Below are 17,652 nucleotides of genomic sequence, written 5' to 3'. Positions count from 1 at the left end.
AGTTGTTAGTCAAAGATTTTGAGAACTGTTGGGAAGAAGAGGCAGCAAGGGACCTTAAGGACATTGGTAGAGGAATCTGGCGCTTGCGTGGGGTGGTGTTGGATTGGTGTATGCATGAAGCTTATCGACGGTATTGTAAATGATGGTATCTCAAATTAGAATAAAAAGAATTGTTAAGAATTGTTATTAACCTTGAAAATAGTATGTTTTGAACCTGACTGAATTTTTTGTTGAGTGGTACTAAACAGACCATGCAACGTTACTGCCACTCTATTCACAGAGCCGAAAGCACACTTGATTTGTGAATCTCTGTTCTGAACATACTCTGTGCTGTACTCTACCTCCCTCGGTTACTTCACTTCAGGCGATTGATCCTTCTTTGGTGGTGCTCTGTGTGACGCTGCCTGTTAATTCAGGTGAGCTTTCTTTAGACAGCATCTTTCATTTATTTAGTATGTTCCAGCTGAAAGAGATGTCTCCTTTAGCACTGAAGATGTTTTGTTGTAAGCAGCAGGTTATTTTGGTATACTGTAAACCTGCACTAACGACAAGCCCCCTCGCCCCTGTGGCCCCCTGCCTTTGTTGAAAGGTAGCAGGTGTCTTCCTCAGTGTCAGTGATTCAGTTCTTTTGGAGAACCATGCAAGTAAATCTTTTGTCCAAGAAGAACTTTGGCCTGCCTTAATTCCAGGATTATTAGTCGTAGCCAGATTAGGTGAATGATTAAAAATAGCACAGCTCTTTAAGAGAGCAGTTCTTTAAAAATTCTCAGATTTGCATTTTCCGAGCTACTGTAAGACTTCGTAGTCAAAGGTCACTTTCCAGTGGCCTCGTAGAAACTGCCAACTAGACCGTCAGGATCGTAAAGAGCCGTGGATGGCAGCGGAGCGGGGAGCTCACTCGGAAGTTGCAGAGCAGAGTGCAAGAGCTAGCCCTGCCCCAGACTCGTCCCTCTTCCTGCACTGCTTTGAGGGCACAGGACTCGAAGTTGCTTAGGCCTTCAGTGCTAGTTTCCTCCTGTGTCCCAACACCTGGGGTAGCTTAGGGATCGAATGGGTCAGTATGCTTTTAAGAGCTGTCGGAGCAACACCAGCCTGCTTGATTGAGGCTTTGAAATGTTCCTTATAGTATAGTTTTAACAAGAAACCCCTTGCATTTATTTTTTATAGTACTTTGTGTTCTGGGTTGTATTTTCTTTTCTTCCCCCCTCCCCGGAAGCATTTACTTGTTTTGATGACCATGGAATCATCACAAGGAATTCTGTTGTACCGAGGGCTGCTTCAGAGCCACCACGCTTTCAAGTGATGACCAGAACCCTGTTTGCCCCCCCAATAATAACCACAACCACTTTTTTCTTCCGGCTGTGACGAGGCCTGATGCGGTGCTGTGCTCCCAGGGGATGCTTGGAGACCCCACTCTGCTCTGTCCCAGTGCTCTGGGCTCCCGGGCCCTGGGGGCGAAGCCTTTCCTCTGCCCCAGTTTGCCAGATTGATGTTGGAGGGAGTCCTTTCAGATAAGCTTAGATTCAGAAGGCATTTCATGGAACAGCCCACTGATTTCATTTGTTACTCTGCATTGTTTCCTTCCCTCTCTTGGCTAGGCACCCTGGAGAGGCCTTAGGATGATTGCGCTGATGTTGTATTAGATTAAAAAAAAATCACCTAAACTGGTAGTTTGATTGGAAGGAAAGTGGGTGATACTATTTGAAATTTTTCTTTAACCTAAGAATTGCCTCTTAAAGAATTATTAACTTACTATATTTTAAATAATTAAATGAATTTAATTATTTAGATAAATTTATTATAAGATAATATAATTTTATAATTTAAACAAATTTATTTCTAAACCATTTACAAAGATCTGGAAGCCTTTGTAAATGGCTTTGTAAATGTGTATAATACACATGTAAGTATTATACATGTGATGTATAATACTTACCATAATACCTATAAAGAATGACAGTATGAGAGCCTGCATTTTATTTAATGTTACTGCACACAACACATATTTAGGAAATTTAGTCTTACTCCAAAATATGGTATATGTGTCATCAGATTTTATTTTTGATGTCTGAATGGTAGTTGATAGTGAAAATCCACCCCTGGAGTTAATCTGCCCTGATGAACTGCAGCTCCCCAGGGCTTACCTGGTGTCACAGATAATGACTGGGACCAGGGACAAAAACAAAAAATAAGGAATTTCTTGAAACTGACAATAGAAATGAGGGCCAGAAGGATTGGCCCACGTTTGGAAGCTTGTCATAAATGAGGAGAAGGGGGAGAGGCTCAGTAGGATAGAGAAGGGGCCATTGTGACTATGACAGTTGGAAATGACTCTGAACAAGAATTGAGTGCTGAAAGGAGGTAAAAGGATTTACATGATAACCTGATAACCTTATATTACCTATACTGCAAGCCATAATGACCAAAAGGAGGGAGGGAGGGAAGGAGGGAGACTGGGGTTGGGGAGTGGTAACAGGGAAACTGGGTACTTGGTGGTGAGGAACATACCCAGCTTTGTAACTGTTTATCTCATGGTGATTTAATAATAATTTTTTTAAAAACCAAATACAAAAAAAAGAATTTTTTAAAACTAAAAACAGGCTCTTTATATTTACCTAGACCATTTGTATGTAAAATGAGTTGTTTAGATTTCAGTTTACTGAGTAGCTTCATAGATTTCATTCACTGTGGGGTAGGGAAAATTTTGTCCCTCCAGCAGGGCCAGGCCTGGTTAACCTTACCCTCACCCCCCTGACTTTCGGGACACAGCATAAGTGCTCAGAACATCCCTGGCTCTGTTCTCGGGAATCCTCCACACAGTGCTCTGGAGACTCACTTGGGGCCAGGGATTGGACCTGGGCCAGCTCTGTGCAAGCCAAGTGCCTTACCCACCGCACTCTCTCTCTGCCTCCCTGAGCCTTACTTCCGTTTCTCATCCGACTGGGGGTGATGTTTTAGACAGTAAACAAACAGACTATGTGTCCTGGAGCACAATTTAAAATGATAAAAGAGATGAAGCCTTCAAATATGGTTCCTATTTAAATGTCAATTGGTAAGAATGAGCCTCATGTCTGTTTTAATTTGAAGTGAGAAATATTAGCATTTAATGGTAAAGTTCATCTCTGGTTAGAATATTTGTCTTCCGTTTCCTCCTATCCTGGCCTCAAAGTTCCCTGAAGCAGTGCCAAGGCCTGGAACACATTTAAACATATGTGCTCATTGGAACAGTAGTTGTTTAATGAACATATATGATTGTCCTGGAGGAAAATGTGGTTTACCAAGGAAACTTTGTAGACAGAAACACCAACTTGAATGAAACGCCAACTCCATTTGCTTGGCCTTTGGGGTAGTAGGTCTAGGGATTGGTTTAGTATTCTGAGGAGTCGCCAGCTCCTCGTGAAACTTGGATTCCTGGGTGTTTGTTTTTAGACCACTAAGAAAAACCCTGAGCAGTTTCTCTCTCTCTCTCTTTCTCTCTCTCTCTCTCTGTCCCTCCTTCTCTCTCTCTCCTCCTTTCCCTCTTCTTTCCTCTCTTTATATCTTTAAAAACTCATAAGACATTTTAATAGAAAAGCAAATGATCAACATGTTAGATATTGCATTTTCTTCTAAAAACGGTAGAGCAAGTTATTGCTATTTCTACAGCAGTTTGACACTGCTGGTCGAAGACAGCTATTTAGAAAACAGTTCAACTTTCACATGAGGTAGACTTTCAGTTGTTGCAGAATTTAACATTTCTCAGATGTTGAGTATACAGCTTAAAGTGGAGGATAAAACTTCGCAGATTTGTTTCTGCTTGTTCCAGGTAGCTGCATTGGTAAGCCCCCAGGTTGGACTCTTCGTTGCTTGCTTCTGTGCTCTTCAGAGCCAGCAAGCTTTGTCCCGCTCCCTGCACCGTCCGAGCACACCATTCTGTGGTTAGACACAGAGCATGCCGATGCGAAACATCATCCTGACCTGACGCTGGTACTTTCAGTGCCATACTTGCAAACTCCCATAATAAATTCTCCAAAGGAACAAAGGGCAGCTTTTCACTTTGCTGGAAAACATCTGTCTAATTTATCAGGTCTGGTGACCTCCAGACTTTTCTTCCTTAGACAGTTTCAGTTTCCAAATGGCACCAATCCATCTTACTAGAAATTCTGCGTAAGACTCTGATTGCCTTTTTTTCTTCTCTTACACTTTTGGCTTTTTTTAATTTTTATTTTTGGTAGTCAGTATCAGGGCCGGCCACCATGTTGGGTTGAGAAAACCTTTAAGGATACAATCTATAAACTTGTTCTTAGTACTGATGTATTTCACTCTTTTGGGAACTGCTGCCTTTTCTTTTTTTCTTTTTTCATTATTTCAACATAGCTTGATCCAGAGGAGCAACCTGTAGAACTGAATAGTATTTTATCATCTTCAAAGGGTTCACCGATGGCCAGCTGCACAGATAACTTCCTTTCATTTTGATGGGGTCGATCTTTTCAGAAAAGCCATGAACCCCTTGGCCGCTTTGGGGGCAGTCAGTTACTACGGCAGCCAAGGCAACCGTTAGGGACAAACACCCTCCACCCTGGCAGTGGTCTGCTGGGTGGCCAGTCCAATTCTAAACCCAGCCACCTTTTCTGGCCCTCTTTGCACAGTTGCTCTTATTGATATCTGTGAGAGGCAGCGCTGCATGAGTGTTCTTTGTGCTTTTCCAAATTGTTGCTTTCACATATAGTGATTTAAACCTGCAGGAGATTAAAATGGCTAATAGCAGATTAAACCCAGGGCTCCACACATGCTAGGATTATGCTCCATCACTTGAAGTCTCTTTCCTGCACCTTGCCCTGCAAGCCCAACCCTGCTTTCTCCCCTCCCGCATTGCAGGGCGTTGTCTCTTCCAGGCCCCAGTGCCACACTATCTGGCCCGAGCATTACAGGAAATGACTCCTTGGACCCATTGGGTGGAGCCCCTATTAAAAATAAAAAAAGTAAAAAACAAGCAAAATGGTTAAAAGATTGTGGTGCCAGATAACATAGGTTTGAATAGTGTGTTTGTCAACTTCTAACTTTGAGACAAGACACCAGGACAGTCATTTTCATCAGCGGTGTGTTCGCCTTTCACGCGGCTGACCCGTGTTCGATTCCTCCGCCCCTCTCGGAGAGCCCAGCAAGCTACTGAGAGTATGGAGCCTGGCAAGCTACCCGTGGCGTATTGGATATGCCAAAAACAGTAACAGTAAGTCTCACAACGAGAGATGTTACTGGTGCCCGCTCGAACAAATCGATGAGCAACGGGATGACAGTGACCAGCCAAAGGTCAGTTGTGAGCCTCATCAGGAAATGGAGATATTAATTGTATTATCTCATTGTGCTCATGGGAGAGGACTAATTGAGTTCACGCAATAAAAATGGAAACTCAGTGCCCTGTATGTAATTTGTGCTCAATAAAAACTGTAGTACTAACTCATTCTTGTCATGTGGCATATGCCATGTTCTAGCTGCTTTGGACCTACATGTTTGTCAGCTGCTCTCAAAAGGCCCACCTGGTCCTGTCAAAGAAATGGTCATTTTCATGAGGTCAAAGAGGCAGTAAGTTAAGTATGGATACAGTATGCATTGAGGCAGTAACTGCAAAAAGTACTAGCAACTAGTATAGTTTTTGCAGTATTAAAAAGTGAAGCTTTATTTGCTTACCCTTAAGAAAGCAATAAAAGCGAAGTTATATGTCTTATTACGTTTTCCTCTTAAATGCCTTTAAAAAACATTCTGTGTTTGCAATAGGAAAATACAAGACACTTCTACTTCATATCAAAATATATTTGTTGTCTCAAGGAAAGATGCTTATTGGTTAAATTGCAGACTATTCTAGGTTTCTTTGTTTTTTTTTTCTTTCATGAAACACCAGTTTTAGATGCAGGAATAATTTCCTGAAAATAAAGCTATATTGTCACTTTAATGACAGTAATTGACAATATCTATAGCTAATATAACTTGCATACAAAAATCTATTATTTGAAAAACTGGTATCTCTTACTAACTGAATTTGACCATTTCTTTTTTTCTTTTTGTTGGTTTTTGGATCACACCAGCAGTGCTCTCGGCTTACTCCTGGCCAGTGCTCTCAGCTTACTCCTGGCCCTTTGTTCAGGGATCACTCCTGGCAGACACGGGGAACCACTTGGAGTCCTGGGGACCTAACCCGGGTCATCTGTGTGGAAGGCAAACACCCTGCTCTCTCTGTTATTGCTGTATTGTCATCTATTGGTTGTTGACAGCTCCTTCTTAGACTTCTTCCAATGGAACTGATACTAATGTGATTTTCAAGTGAAAAGTACTATCAGTGAATTTTGTCAGCATTTAAGAGCTATAATTCTGACTGGAGAGAGAGTACAGGAGTTAAGGCACTTGCTCTGCCTGCACACAGCTGACCTCAGTCAGTCTCCAGGACTCCAAATGATCCTCTGACCTCCACCAGGAGTGATCCCCAAGTACTGCCAGGTATGACCCCAAAACCCAAAATTAATAAATAAATTTAAAAAATCCCTTGGAGCTGGAGAGAGAACACAGCAGGTAAAGCACTTCTCTCACACATGGAATCCCATATTATCCTTTGAACACCGCCAGAAGTAACTCCAGAGCATCACTGGGTGTGACCCAAAAAATAAATGGAAAAACTACTCAGTGAACATATATTTTTTAGAAAAATGGACAATGTAGTGTTACAAAATCTTGCCTGAGTAAAATATCCAAAGAATAGGATAGATGGAAGAATATTTGTAATTATCTGGAGAGACAACAAATTCTTCTCGAGCGCGCACGCGCGCGTGTGTGTATGTGTGTGTGTGTGTGTAATTTTATGCAGTGGGCACTTCTGAAGAAATTTTGCCTGTAGGAGTTGGGGTAGGGTTTTTCATTTTTCATTGAGGTGGGGACTAGCACACCCAGGAGTTCTAAGGGCTGCTGGCTGCTCCTGCTTTTTTTAAGTGAGGCAAGGTAGTTCTTTTTTTTTTTTTTTTTTTTTTTTGGCTTTTTGGGTCACACCCGACATTGCACAGGGGTTACTCCTGGCTCATGCACTCAGGAATTACTCCTGGCGGTGCTCAGGGGACCATATGGGATGCTGGGAATCGAACCCGGGTCGGTCGTGTGCAAGGCCAATGCCCTACCCGCTGTGTGTGCTATTGCTCCAGCCCCAAGGCAAGGTAGTTCTTAATGTGTGAAAGTTGTTTAGAAAGGTATGAGAGGAAGGAGGGGAGACTGTGTGTTGAGAGAGAACACAGGTGCCCAGAGCACCAGAGCAAGTACAATGGGGACTTGCCTTGCACATTCGATCCCTGGCACCCAATATGATCCCCCAGGCACCACCAGGAGCGATTTCCTGAGTGCCTGGTACTTGCTTAGTGGGGAACGTGGGTTTGAAGAGCACGCCTGGGGGCTTATTCTGGCCCAGTGCTCAGGGATCACGCCTGACCCAGGGAACCGTAAGTGTTGCGGAGATCAGGCCCAGTTCAACCCTGTGCAAGGAGGTGCCTTTACCTCTGTACCGTCTGACCCTAGAATGTTTGAAAATGTGATATTTAAGTTCATTTTTCTATAAACATTTGTAATGAATGTATTTATATTAAAAGAATAATTGCAGAGAACTGGAATTTGAATTGTTCCATTACTGTTTATAAATGCTGTAGTTTTTTTCCTTTCTGTTTTTCTTTGGTTTCATAAATGAAATGACTCCATTTTATACACAAGGACTCCTGAGTGTGTGTGTGTGTGTGTGTGTGTGTCTGTCTGTCTGTCTGTCTGTCTCTGTCTCCCCTTAAGGTTGAGGTTGAAATCTGTCAACGCTTTCAACTTTGAATTCTCTCTGATCCAGCTGCTGAATGCTTTAAAAAGCCAACATTTAAAAAAAATTTAAGTGTTTTATTGGTGAAACAGTCATACAGAATTCAGTAAAGCCAAGCTTTATTGAGAAGTAACATTTTAAGTATTTCTTCTTTGTCTGGTTTAATATATATATATTTAATATACATGCAGACACACAGACATACACACTTATCAGCCATCTTTTTTTTTTTTCTTTTTGGGTCACACCCAGCAATGCTCAGGGGTTACTCTTGGTTTTGCACTCAGGAATTACTCCTGGCAGTGCTTGGGGGACCATATGGGATGCTGGGGATTGAACCCGGGTCAGCCGCGTGCAAGGCAAACGCCCTACCCGCTGTGCTATCGCTCTGGCCCCAATCAGCCACTTATTAGGAGAAATAATTGCTTCCTTCCAGTGAAAACCTAGGGTAACAAAATGAAATCTCTTTAATATTAAGATAAAAATTTGTTCACATTTTGGGTTTTATAAATTTAATTTCTTCCAGTGAAAACATAGGATCAAAAAATACAATAGTTTTAATGTGAAAACAGAAACATTCACATTTAGTGGGCTTTTAAATGGGAAAAAAAATAGCAGGTAATTAGCATAAACTTAATAAGAGTTAATACTAGTATATAATTTTAAAATTCAGATACCTGTAATAAAGTTAATTTTAGTTAGTGAAACTAATTACCATTTGACTCATAGTGGAAATTAAAGAGATTGTGTTTCTTTGAAAGCTTTAGAATGTAAGATAATCACACTTAATAGAATTATTTAACCTTATAAAAGTAGTTTTCACTATGGCTTTAGATAGAACAGCATAAGGATGAAATAATTATTTAAAAATCTAAATCTTGAGTGCTCGTTAGAAGTCTGAATACAGCAGCCATGGAAAGTGTCTCTGGACCTCACGCCTGGGGCTGGCGAAGAGCCTGGCCGGCAGACACCTCAGTGGCAGGTTCCTGTGCTGGCGTGGGGCCTGCACACCCCTCACGGCTGCGCTCCTCGCGCCTGACTCCTGGGGAGTGCTGTGGTGACTCCTAAGATGAGTGTGTTCAGAGATAATGAAGAACCTTAGCGGAGAGAGACCAGCTGTCCAATCAGCTGTGAGGAGACACATGAAGGAAGAGCACTTGTTCCTTTCGAGTGGATCAGAGTCACTCCTGGATCTGCACTCAGGAACCACTCCTGGCAGTGCTTAGGGAATCGCACAGGATGCTGGGGACCCACCTCAGATCAGCTCCTTACCCATGCTGCTATCTCTCTTCTCCCCACCCCCCCGATATTTTCTGTCTAGACTTCTACCAGAATCTGCTGAACGCTGGCGTGACTCATATCTGTTTGCTGGAAGTGCAATGTATGGATATAAAATAGAAATACATGAGGGAAAAATTAATGTCTTGACTCATGAGTTTAGAACTTTGAAGCAGAAACTATAGGAACCGTTAAAGGAACATAAAATTAACTCACTTTCTTAGCAACTAACTATGCACCACACTTAGGATTTGCAAGAGCTGTGGGTTTGTAAATGAAGAGAAGGTGGAATGATGTGACTGGACTTGCGCAGATAGCCTGGGCAGGAAAAGCTTAGGTGGGAGGTAGGCATGTTACCAATATGGCTTGGCATTTGGACATCGTGTTGTAAGAAGTAAGTTCAGATTTGCCTGAAGGACAAGGACTTTTCAGCGAAGGACAGCCATCTGTAGTACAAAGGTGTGAAGCAACAAAAACGACCTTTGAGGGAACATACACAACATGAATAATGAAAGTAGGAGGAACCCACCGGCAGAGATATGATGAGCTGTCGGAGGACAGTGGGGGTGGGGTCATGATCTGATTTCTTGTTTCATGTTACATTTCCCCCTTCTCAAATAATTTTACATTTAAATTTTACAGTAAACTTTATATTTTTATATTTAAATTTAAATTTGAATTCATCTTCCTCCCCAGCCTGGGGATTCCAGGTCAGGGCTGCACGCAGTATTGAGGGTCAGGCTCACCGGGCTTGCCCTGGGCACTTCCTCGGCCACTGCCCCATCTTTGGGCCCTTGCTCACAGCTGTCAGGCGTGCCTCCCTGCTTGTGGCTCTACTGTGGTTTGAACTTATGGCCTTGTGCTTGTTGGGCAAATGTTATAAGCCACTGAGTATTTTCCACGTCCTTCTTTCCAAGGGCTGCCCTATTCACTTCAGCCCATGTGGTGGTCCCCGGGGTTTGAATTGGGATCAGCCCTCACCTAGAAAGCACTTGGGACCATTGAACTATCTTGCAGGCCCCAAGTTATTTTCTCAACTTGGGGCCTGGAGAAAGGATTTGGGGAAGTTTTCAGGTCATTGCAAGAGGTCAGGTGCAAAGATAGTGCCTATTTAAGTTGAGGTAGTGAAAATAATGATGAAAACGAGAAAGGAATTTTTAAACAGGGTAATTAACAGAATGTAGTTGTATAAGGGATGAAGGGATAGTAGACAACAGGGAAAACTAAAAAAAAATTTTTCATTTGAATGGTGCCAGTTTGGGGTGATGGAGAAAAAAGTTCTGGTGGTAGTTGAATTTATGAATGGTTGGTGATATAGGTCTGGAAGTCAGTGGAGACGTCTTAAAAGTTACAGCTTGGCAGGTATCTTATCGAAATGAGCAGCTGAAATTATAGCCGGAGTTGAAGCTACCAGAGAGCATTTCCAGTAGGCAGTCAGGTTGCAGGTAGAGCAGGGAGAGATGCCGGGGTCCGGGAGGCACACTGCTACTCCTCCACTCCTGCGTGCCAAGCCGTGTCTGTGGTAGACATCACTAAACGATCCCCACCCTTCCCCACCCAGCCTTGGCATAGGGCACAGTGCACCAGCAACTGATGGTAGTTGAGGCAAAATGTGGATCTCCGACCAGAGCATCCTGTACTTAATTGGCTTACTATCCCTATACAGAAAAAAAATGACTTATGGCTCCCCTGGACATTTTCCTTAAGTAAACAAAGTGCCGCCAGTTGCAATTCCAAGGCGCTGCCTGACCCTACCTTTCCCCTCCTCCCCTTCCTCCTTTGAGGACCTGGCGGGAGGATGGGGTATGGTATCACCCACTTCGGGAAATACTGTCTTCCACGAAACAGGAAAATGTCAGGGGCAGTGAAAACAATTGCATGGAGAAGCCGACCCTAGACGAGAGTTGACTCCATCCCCACCAAGAGCTGAAGTGTGTTGGTGGATTTGGGAACTAGTAGATCATTGATGACTTTGGAGACAGCAGCTTCAGTTGGGAGGAGACAGAAACCTTGTTCCAAGGCTATTTGGAGTAGGGAGTAGGAGGTGAGAGACGACTTCTCTGAGAAAGGAAGTAGTTAGGGTGGAAATCAGAGGGAAAAAGGACAGTGTGTGTGTGTGTGTGTGTGTGTGTGTGTGTGTGTGTGTGTGTGTGTGTGTGTGTGTGTGTGTGTGTGTGTGTGTATGCAGGAAATGTTCCTAAATAAAATAACTTGTCTTTTGTCTAGTAAAGCTACTGCCAAGAGTCTTTTGTTGTTGTTTTGGGGCCATGCCCGGTAGTGCTCAGGGCCGATTCCTACCTCTGTGCTCAGTGATCACTCCTAGAGGGACTTGGGGGACCAGATTGGGGACCAGGGATATCCATGGCATCCTGGGATGGCCATGTGCAAGGCTAGTGCCCTGCCTACTGTACTGTCTCTCCCGCCCCACTGTGAGTTCTTTCATGTTTGATTTGTAAGTAATTTTTGTCTTAAAAGTTGGAATAAAAAATAACTTTAAAAAAATTCAGCTTATTAACATTTTATTCTGCTTACTGTATGACTCCTTTTCTGTCTCACAAGATGTATTTTTCCTGAATTATTTGAGAATGTGTTGCAGACAGGAGGCACTTCTAAATATTTTATGTTTTATGAGTTATATATTCAGCACCCTCACTCTCAGAGCAAAAGTCTCTGGGGACCACTTTTGAAAAAAGTAATGAGCCCTAAAATATACTGTGGTTATTTGTTGGGGGGAGGCTTCCACACAGGCTATTTGGGCCTTGGGATATATTGCCGACTTCTGAAATCCAAGGGTGTTTTTTTTTTTTAATAGATATTGGTTTCTTCTAAAAGGTTGCTCTCTAACAGAGGGAAAACGGGGATGATGATTACTTGATCTTTTTTCCCAAATAGTAGTAAATATTTAATTTCGCAGTGCAACAGTTTGTTACTTATTGATTGGGAAGCAAGATGTCAGATCAGCCAGGTTCAAAGTCTTTAATAAATGCTTACCTGTCAGCTAAATACCCAGTGCTCCTTTTGAATTATGCACTTGACAAGCATCTGCAATAGAAAAGGTGGATCTCCTTACTAAATATGGAACGTTTTAGTTTATTTAAATAGTATTATGTATTCTAAATTAAGGCTTCTTAAACTTTCCCCATTCATCATCTCTTTTTTGCTCCAGAACTACAACACGTGCAAGCTTTGGAATGAATCCCAAAATACCATGAATTCATTGCAAATTTGATTTTGAATTTTCAATTGCTGCATGTTCAGGAACTTTTAACTGTTGCTAGATCTTTTGCAACTCCTATATTCAGTTTTCAACCCTATGGCAAGGTTGAGATCTATAGCTTAAGAATGTATGTCTTAAATTAACTAATGTCCAGGACATTTGTGGGCCAAAAAGTCATTCCTTTTTCTGTTTCCAGCTTTTCACGAAGGTATTTAGTATTTTTGTCATCTGTTGTGTGTGTGTATATTTTTGTGGAGTGGGGTTTAGGCCACACCCACAGTGCTGGAGTCGGGGACATTTTCATTCAAGGAAAAATAAGGCAAGGCCAAAAAAAATATATAAAATCGTTTCGTAGGTTTTGGGAAACTTGAGGTTTTATTTATTTTTTAGTAATACTACTATTTGACTACTTGAAGTATTTAATAATATCCCAAGTAACTGTATCTGCCACAAGTCAAGAATAATGAGCATACCTTAGAGTTTGAGGGCTTTGTATGATTTCTGTTCATTGGTTTGCTCAATCTGCTAGCCAGAAATTGCCAGTGCTTTCTCTGTAATTTGACTAGAAAATATGTCTGTAATTAACAGATAGTTCGGTAGGGAAACAGTGGGCAAGAAACTAATGGTGTTCTTTTAACCAGACATGTAGGTTTTGTGTCTGGATTGCCATGATCAAGGTCTCTGTGCACTGTTTTTCTGTTCCTCTTCAGCTTCTAGAACTGTCTTAGCGTGACAGTTCTAGGCCTGCTCTTTGCTCGGCTTACGGGCTGTGGAGAGAGCCTTCCACAGTGCGGGAAGTCAGCACGTCTCAGTGTTGAGTTGCAGAAATAGTGACTGCTGCTACCAAGGTTCCTTCCTTTACTCGGCCAGTAGTTGCTGAGGACCTCCGGGCTCAGGGCAGTGAAGAAAGCAGTTGGAGTTCTTGCCTTTTCAAAACAAATGTGAGCAGAAGGGAGAGTGCAGGTCCAGGGGACATATTTACCAACAGAACAGGAAAGGAACCATGAGCAGGCTGTGGTGCAGATGGCACTAGGCCTTCTAGCCGAGGTGCAGTTTGTGGTGTTTATTTACTAGTTTCGTGATTCGGAGTGAGCTCATTAACCTGTTTCCCTACTGTAAAAGGAGGAAAATGATGTTGTTAAATGTGTTGCACAAAATCAGTTCATATACGTGAATCTGGTGGAACAGTGTCTGACTCAGAACCGCATTGCCTTAGGTGTTACGATAATGATTATATGAAGTGACAAAATTACTACGTTATTCTTACACAAGGTGACATTTGAGTTGAGACCTGGAGGATGTGAGGGAATGAGTCATATGGATATCTTGGGGGGACAATCTGTCGTCCACACAGGGCAGGGGTTTGAGGAGCAGCACAGCGGGAGAGCAGTGTGACCGGAGTAGAAGGGAGTGAGGGGGGAGCCGGGTGAAAGGAGAGGTTGAAGTTAGCCCCACTTTCTGCCCATCGTGAGCACTTTCTCACTAGTACCCTCAGACTGTTATTTATTATTACCGCAGAGTTTTAGTAGACTCGACAAGCTTCTTGTTGTGACTTTGAAGGGCCTGAATTCACAGAAGTCAAGAGGAGGAACCTGAGACCAGGGAGAGATGATAGGGCACCGCCCCAGGGATGGCAGAGCACATGGTGTGGAGTTGCTCAGCCCTCCTGGCTACGGCTGCCAGGACTGGGGGAAGATGCAGTGATGCAGCCCGTGTCTCGGAGAGCTGGTGATTCTGCTTTGCCCGTGGGAACAACAGTCTGAGCGTGTCCTTTTGATTTAGGTGTTAGTCTCGTAGGGGCTGTTAGGAGCAGTGTGGGACTCCTGGGGGGAGTCTGCGCTGGAGATCAGCAGTGTGGGAGTCTGCGTGCTGGGGCGCCAGAGTCTTGTGATCATTCTTCCCAGGCAGACTGGTGTGGCATTTAGGAAACGTAGGTCTTCCTGTCCTGAGTGAGGACCAGGGCCTGCATCCAGGGTCGCTGGGAGGAATAAGGCTGCTGGGATGGGGGAAGTATTAAGCGTCCTGGCAGCCAGATGAGGAAGGTCTTAGGAAGCAGAGTCAAGGTTGCCGAGAGTCACTGTTGGTCTAGGTTAGTGCTGGTGCAGTGGGGTAGTGGAGGCAAGGCCTGGAGCCCGGCTTCCAGAGGGAGTGGACCTTAAGTGAGGAACCAGCCTGCCTTGCAGGTTTGAGACTGGCGGGCACTTGCCCCTGCCCCCTTGTCTGATTGCAGAGCAGGTGTGAGCAGGCACCATATGTCAGCACTATGACCCAGTGGGCACCCCCCAGTCATCACAGCTTGGAAGGGAACGGGGTGGGGGGTGGCGGGAGAAAGATTTAGAGGATGCGTGTAAATATACCAGAGTTTCTTTAGCCAATCATCTATTTTCGGGCACTCTGGTTTTTTCCATATTGTGGCTATTGTAAACAGAGCGGCAATGAACATGGAAATGCAGATGTCATCTCTACTATACCTTTTTGCCTCTCCGGGATATATTCCCAGGAGTGGTATTGCTGGGTCAAATGGGAGCTCAATTTCTAACTTTTTGAGAATCGTCCATATTGTTTTCCCAAAGGGCTGAACCAGTCGGCATTCCCACCAGCAGTGAAGGAGAGTCCCTTTCTCCCCACATCCACGCCAACACTGGTTGCTTTTGTTTTTGGGGATGTGGGCCAGTGTCTGTGGTGTGAGATGATATCTCATTGTTGTTTTGATCTGCATCTTTCTCATGATTAGTGATGTTGAACATTTTCTCATGTGCCTCTTGGCCATTCGGATTTCTTCTTTGGAAAAGTTTCTGTTCATTTCATCAGCCCATTTTTTGATCGGGTTGGCAGTTTTCTTCTTGTGGAGTTCAACCAGTGCATTGTATATCCTTGTTATCAACCCTTTATCGGATGGGTACTGCATAAATATCCTTTCCCATTCTGTAGACTGTCTTTGTATTTTGGTCACTGTTTCTTTTGAGTTGCAGAAGCTTCTTAGTTTGAGATAGTCCCATTTATTTATCTTTGTTTTCACTTGCTTGGCCAGTGGCGTGTCAGCTTTGAAGATACCTTTGGCTTCAGTGTCGTGGAGGGTTTTGCCGACCTTGTCTTCAATGTACCTTAGGGATTCTGGTCTGATGTTGAGGTCTTTAATCCATTTTGATCTGATTTTTGTACATGGTGATAGATGGAGGTCTAAGCCCATTTTTTTGCATGTAGCTGTTCAGTTTTGCCAGCACAATTTGTTAAACATGCTTTCCTTGCTCCACTTCACATTTCTTGTTCCCTTATCAAAGATTAGATGATCATATATTTGGGGGTGTATGTCAGAGTATTCAACCCTATTCCATTGGTCTGCAGCTCTGCCTTTGTTCCAATACCATGCTGTTTTAATGACTACCGCTTTGTAGTAGAGTTGGAAGTTGGGGAGGTTGATTCCTCCCATTTTCTTTTTCCCAAGGATTGCTTTAGCTATTCGATAGCTGTCAGAAAACATGAAGTCATGAAATTTGCATATAAGTGGATCAATATGGAAAGTATCATGCTGAGTGAAATGAGTCAGAAAGAAAGAGACAGACATAAGAAAGATCGCACTCATATGTGGAATATAAAGTAGCTGAGAGGTACAAGCTTACAATGTTGCGATTCCTGGCAGACATTTCTCTGGACTTAGTTACTAAAATACTAAAATACAGAAATCCAAAACGATGCTGCTGCTAGTGCGGCCTCCTGACCTCATATCTCTTCATTCTCAGCAATGGAAAACAAATTACCAAATGCTTTCTTTTCAGCAGATCGACTTTAGGGGGGAGAAACTCCAAATCAATAATAGTGAATTTTTTTTTGTTTAAATATTGAATGTAATCAAAGTAAAGTGAAAGTAAAGTGAAATTTACCAGTTACACATGCGGGGTGGGGGGCTGGGGAGGTGGGGGGAAGGGGGGAGGTATATCGTGATTCTTGGTGGTGGAATATATGCATTGGTGAAGGGATGGGTGTTTGAGCATTGTATAACTGAGACTTTAACCTGAACGCTTTGTAACTTTCCACATGGTGAATTAATAAAAGAATTAAAAAAAAAAAGAGAGAAATATTTAGAGGATGCGGAAATTTCTGCTTTGGGATTTGCCAGAAAACTCTTTAGAGGAGTGAATGAGCGGAGTGGTGCTGGCTGTACCAGAGGGCCATAGAGTATGAAGTGTTGGCTCGGCTCGGAGTTGGAATATAAGAAGGGAGGATGTAAGGAAAGGTGAGCGAGAGCCAGGAGGTAGTAGAGTCCTTGTATCTTGATGGGTTGAAGAATTGAGGGATGGAATTCCGGAGGAAGGACTCAAAGAGGGATTGTACTTGGCGTTTCAAACCCCGCAGAGTGTTGCTGTTAGTGACAGGTCACAGTGGGGAAGAGATGAGGACAGAAGTATGTAGTTGTGAAGAATGGGAGAGCAAAGAAGTAGAAGGAAGAGCAACGGAAGTCACGTATTTTGAGGTTTTAAACACTCAGAATTATGGTGAAGGAGCATGGGAGATACAGTGTCAAGGGCAGGGCTAGGGCCAGGGTGAGTTGGCCGGGGTGGTGCAGGGTGGGGAGTGGGGCGAAGTGTGGGGGTTGTGACCATGGAAGGTAGGTTTGAGAGAAAAACAAGCTGTTGGGGAAGCTTTGAGCAGGGAGTATGAGGATAGAGGACGTTTTGTTGAGGATGTGAAGACAGACCGTGAGTTTCAGAAGGAAGAGTTTGGGAGTTAACATTAGAGGTAGTGAACTCTTCTAGGGCTAAGGATTGGGGTGTAGGCTTCTTGCATTCACTGAAATCAACAGGGATAACGGACTGCTACCTGCCAGATTGTGGTTTTGGGAGTGTTGTTGGCAGGGGAAGTGTATCTCCTAGAATTGGAGGCCGGGGACTGCTCTGTAAGTTTCTGAATATTGGAGATGTAGCACTTCAGGGATATTTTAAAATACCTTTTATACATTAGTGGTTTTTAATAGAAGATAACTAAATGCAGTGGAAGATTTTTACTCTTAAAAATGTTCTGTCCTAGGGGCTGGAGCGATAGCACAGCGGGTAGGGCGTTTGCCTTGCACGCGGTCAACCCGGGTTCGAATCCCAGCATCCCATATGGTCCCCTGAGCACTGCCAGGAGTAATTTCTGAGTGCAGAGCCAGGAGTAACCCCTGAGCATCGCTGGGTATGACCCAAAACGAAAAAAAAAAGTTCTGTCCTGAGTTTTGGAGAATGACAGTATTCTCAAAAGCCTTGGATCAAGATGCTTGTCTCAAGCAGATCACACGGTTAGTAGGGCCCTTGTGGCAGTGGGCTGTGGCCAGGGGGCCTTTCTAGGCATGCCTGTGGCCTTGCAG

The 17,652-nt window shown here is 43.4% G+C and overlaps 1 protein-coding gene across 1 annotated transcript in view; it reads left to right on the top strand.

The window, feature by feature from the left end:
• CCNY (cyclin Y) overlaps positions 1–17,652 on the top strand; it is a 171,013-nt gene that overhangs the window by 68,861 nt on the left and 84,500 nt on the right. The gene's annotated exons all lie outside the window — the stretch shown is intronic.

Source organism: Sorex araneus, chromosome 9 (genome assembly GCF_027595985.1).
Source record: "Sorex araneus isolate mSorAra2 chromosome 9, mSorAra2.pri, whole genome shotgun sequence".
Taxonomy (NCBI): Eukaryota; Metazoa; Chordata; class Mammalia; order Eulipotyphla; family Soricidae; genus Sorex; species Sorex araneus.
This window is presented reverse-complemented; position numbering and strand designations above follow the sequence as displayed.